This window comes from Pongo pygmaeus, chromosome 19 (assembly GCF_028885625.2).
Source record: "Pongo pygmaeus isolate AG05252 chromosome 19, NHGRI_mPonPyg2-v2.0_pri, whole genome shotgun sequence".
NCBI lineage: Eukaryota > Metazoa > Chordata > Mammalia > Primates > Hominidae > Pongo > Pongo pygmaeus.
The window spans coordinates 46,890,630-46,895,763 of record NC_072392.2 but is presented as its reverse complement, the minus strand read 5'-3'; positions in this window follow the sequence as shown (position 1 = coordinate 46,895,763).

The window sequence follows — 5,134 nt, the reverse complement described above, 5'->3', positions numbered from 1 at the left end:
CTTTGGGAAGCTGAGGTGATGGATCACCTGAGGTCAGGAGTTCGAGACCAGCCTTGCCAACGTGGTGAAACTCCGTCTCTACTAAAAATACAAAAATTAGCTAGGCGTGGTGGCTCATGCTTGTAATCCCAGCTACTTGGGCGGCTGGGGCAGGAGAATTGCTTGAATCCAGGAGGCGGAGGTTGCAGTGAGCCGAAATTGTGCCACTACACTCCAGCCTGGGTGACATGAGTGAAACTCCGCTCAAAAAAAGAGAGAGAAAAAACAAAATAAAACAAAACTAAGGGGAGGAGCAGAGAGGAGGCGGGGATGTTGGGTGAAACTCTTTGGCCAGGCCCTGAGCCTGTCTTCAGGGCCTCCTTTCCAGGGGCCTGGATTACAAGGCTCCCTGCCCAGTGACAGACCCTCACCCACAGACTTCCCATGCTCATACTCTTGTCCCCACCCACCCATGAACAGTAGCCTTTGTCTCATGCATGATGTCAGCTCTTCTCTGCTTCTCTCTCCTTGAGATCTTGGAGGAATTAATTAGTTGTTCTTTATTTTCTATTTGTTACCTTTAATATTCTATATCTGCCATCTCTTCTCCTGAACCAGGGCCTGGTAGGTCACTGAGAAAATACAAAATGGCCACCTGAACTGGGAGATTTTGCCTCACACAGTCACGAGCTCCATTAAAACAGAAAAACACTAACCCTAACTTACAATCACCGAACCCATGAGGTCACCCTATCTCCCAGCCCTCCTTCACCAGGTAAGAAACTGAGGCCCAGGGGTCCACATGACTTGTCTAAGATCACAGCTGTTGAGACTGAGCTGGGATGGGGACCCGGGGCTCCTGAGACCTGGCTGGCATTTTCTCCTGTAACATGCTGCCTTCCTAAAGCGGTATTTAATGGACTTCTCTTTCTGGCAATGGAACAGACTGGGCGCTCTGTTTCCTGCTGAAAACATTAACAATGCTGGGTAAAATGTTTTCAGTCCTATAAAGGCACCAAATGAGCTCGCAAAAGGGTTGAAAATAGGAATAGGCCAAGAAAGAAGGGAAAGCAGGAACCCAGAGAGGATGTGGAAGCTGGCTTTCTCCCTGAGGAAATGGACCAAAGCCAAGCGATCCTGAGCTTCAACTCTTAATCCTCCATAGACTGCACGAAAGAGGAAACAAACTCCAGCCCATCAAGCTGGACATGGAACAGGAGAGCCCACCTATAAAGCTGGGCCACATCTCCAGTACAAATAAGGGCAGGCTAGAAATAGACACATGTCTCACAAAAGAGCAAGGAAAATGGCCCATGTCAAACTTTGAAAGCATATGGAAAGAAAAACATGTTTACCTTTATGTAAACCACAAGCCAGCCCTCATGTTTAAATTCACAGATACCAGGCAGAAACCCTCAAGCCAGCTGAGCAAGGCTTTACGGAGGCAAGGGAGTTAGCCATAAGACTATCTGTGGTTGAGCATTCCAGGCAGGCAGCAGCAACAGCCACCACGAAGGCCCGAAGGCAGGGTCATGCCTGGCTCGCTCCAGCAACACAAAAAAGGGGTGGAGTGTGGAGAGCCAAGCAAAAAAGATGAAGTCACATAAGTAACAGAAGACCCACTTGTACAAGGCCTGGTGTGCCACCGTAAAAACATGGACTCCTCCTCAGAAATATGGAGCCACTGGGGGAGTTTGAGCAGGGCAAGAAGATCTAACAAAGAACTTTCACACTTCCTGTGGGAGTGCAAATTGGTACAATCTTACATAGCAAAATGATCACCCTGGCTTCTCTGCTAAGAATACATGAATGGAACAGGAAGACCAAATAGGAAGCTAGTCCAGTAATCCAGGTGAAAATTAATAGTGGCTCTGGCAAGGATGGTAGCAAGAGAAGGATGAGATTGTATTGGGATGTGTTGAAAGGCAGAAACAAATCAGTTCCTGACACTGGATTTAAGGTATGAAAAAAGTGGGGCCAGCCACGGTGGCCCACACCTGTAATCCCAGTGTGTCCAAAATTGGTTCCTTCTGGTGGGTTCTTGGTCTGGCTGACTTCAAGAATGAAGCCACAGACCCTCGCGGTGAGTGGCACAGTTCTTGATGTATCTGGAGTTTGTTCCTTCAGATGTGTCCCCAGTTTCTTCCTTCTGGTGGATTCATGGTCTTGCTGACTTCAGGAATGAAACAGCTGACCTTCGCAGTGAGTGTTACAGCTCTTAAAGGTGGTGTGTCCAGAGTTGTTTGTTCCTCTCGGTGGGTTCGTGGTCTCGCTAACTTCAGGAGTGAAGCACAGACCTACACAGTGAGTGTTACAGCTCTTAAAGGTGGTGCGTTCGGTGTCACAGCTCTTAAAGGCGGCATGTCTGGAGTTGTTTCTCCCAGTGGGTTTGTGGTCTCGCTCACTTTAGGAATGAAGCTGCAGACCTCCTCAGTGAGTGTTCCAGCTCATAAAAGTAGTGCGAAGCCAAAGAGTGAGCAACAGTGAGTTTTTTTTTTTTTTTTTGAGACGAAGTCTCCCTTTGTGGTCCAGGCTGGAGTACAGTGGAGGAATCTCTGCTAACTGCAGACTCTGCCTCCTGGGTTCACGCCACTCTCCTGCCTCAGCCTCTCCTGCCTCAGCCTCCCGAGTAGCTGGGACTACAGGCGCCCACGACCACACCCAGCTAATTTTTTTTTTTTATTTTTAGTAGAGACAGAGTTTCACCTTGTTAGCCACAATGGTCTCCATCTCCTGACCTCGTGATCCGCCTGTCTTAGCCTCCCAAAGCGCTGAGATTATACAGCAACAGCAAGATTTATTCGCAAGAGCAAAAGAACAAACCCTTCACACCACAGAAGAGGACCCAGCGGGTTGCTGTTGGGATCTCGGGTGGCCAGCTTTTATTCCCTTATTTGGCCCCGCCCACATTCTGCTGATTGGTCCATTTTACAGAGCACCGATTGGTCCATTTTACAGAGCGCTGATTGGCCCGTTTTTACAGAGTGCTGACTGGTGCATTTACAAACCTTTAGCTAGACACAGAGTGCTGATTGGGGTGCGTTTTTACAGAGTGCTGATTGGTGCATTTACAAACCTTTGGCTAGACACAGAGCGCTAATTGGTGTGTTTACGATCCTTTAGCTAGACATAAAAGTTCTCCAATTCTCCACCTGATCCAGAAGCCCAGCTGGCTTCACCTCTCACCAGCATTTTGGGAGGCCGAGGCAGGAGGATTGCCTGAGGTTGGCAGTTCAAGACCAGCCTGACCAACATGGAAAAACCCCATCTCTACTAAAAATACAAAATTAGGACGGGAGCAGTGGCTCACGCCTGTAATCCCAGCACTTTGGGAGGCTGAGGCAGGTGGATCACAAGGTCAGGAGATTGAGACCATCCTAGCTAACACAGGGAAACCCCCTCTCTACTAAAAATAAAAATAAAAAAAATTAGCCAGGCGTGGTGGCACGCGCCTGTAGGCCCAGCTATTCGGGAGGCTGGGGCAGGAGAATGGCATGAACCCGACAGGCGGAGCTTGCAGTGAGCCAAGATCACACCACTGCACTCCAGCCTGGGCAACAGAGCAGGAATCCATCTCAAAAAAAAAAAAAAATACAAAATTAGCCGGGCATGGTGGCACATGCCTGTAATCCCAGCTACTCGAGAGGCTGAAGCAGGAGAATCACTTTAACCCAGAAGGCAGAGGTTTCGGTCAGCCAAGATAATCATGCCATTGCACTCCAGCCTAGGCAACAGAGCAAGACTCCGTCTCAAAAAAAAAAGAAAAGAAGGTACATTTTAGACTTGCTGAATTTGAGGGGTTTTTTTTTTGTTTTTTGTTTGTTTTTGGTTTTGTTTTGTTTTGAGACAGAGTATTACTCTGTTGCCCAGGCTGGAGTGCAGTGGCGCGATCTCGGCTCACTCACTGCAACCTCTGTCCCCCAGGTTCAAGCGATTCTCCTGCCTCAGCCTCCCAAGTAGTGGGATTGCAGGCACCTGCCACTGCACCTAGCTAATTTTTGTATTTTTAGTAGAGACGGGGTTTCACCATCTTGGCCAGGCTGGTCTTGAACTCCTGACTTCATGATCCACCCGCCTCGGCCTCCCAAAGTGCTGGGATTACAGGCGTAAGCCACTACGCCTGGCCAAATTTGAGCTATTAAACATTCAAGGGGAAATGCCAAGTCAGCAGTTAGATATATGGAATTGACTGGGCACAGTGGCATATGCCTGTAATCCCAGCATTTTAGGAGGCCAAGGCAGGAGGATCATTCAAGCTCAGGAGTTCAAGACCAGTCGGGGCCATACAGCAAAACCCTGTCTCTACAAAAAAAATTCGAAAATTAGCTGGGCATGATGGCATGAGTCTGTAGTCCCTGTAGCTATTCAGAAGGCTGAGGTGGGAGGATTGCTTGAGCCTGAGGTCAAGTCTTCAGTGAGCTGTGATCATGCCACTGCTCTCCAGCCTGGGTGACACACTGAAACCTAGTCTCAAAAAATAAATAAATATATATGGAATTAAGGAGAGAATTCCAGGCTACAGATGTAAATTTGGGAGATGTCAGCATACGGATGGTATTTAAAGCCATGAGGCTGCAGGAGCTCACCAGCAGAGTGAATATAGAGAAGAGAGTTAAAGGCTGAGCTCTGAAGCACCGCCAACAGAGAGAGGTCAGAGAGAAGAGAAACCAGAAGCGGGGGTGAAGAGGGGCAGCCACTGTGGTTAAAGGAAAACTGAGAGAGTGTGGGGCCCTGGAAGCCACACTGAGGGAACTGAGACAAGGAGGGGATATGCAAGGCTGTTCAGTGAGCACAAGCTAAGAACCTAGGCTTTGCTGGGCACGCTGGCTCACAACTGTAATCCTTGCACTTTGGGAGGCCAAGGCGGGTGGATCACCTGAGGTCAGGAGTTCAAGACCAACCTGGCCAACATGGTGAAACCTTGTTTCTACTTAAAAAAAAAAAAAAAATGAGTCAGCCATGGTGGTGCACGCCTGTGGTCTCAGCTACTCGGGAGGCTGAGGCAGGAGAATCACTTGGAACTGGGAGTTCAGTGAGCCCAGGAGCCCAGATGGCACCACTACACTCCAGCCTGAGCAACAGACTGAGACTCCGTCTCAAAAATAAAAAGAACCTAGGCTTTATCTCTGAATCAGGACTGAGCATCATATTTAGC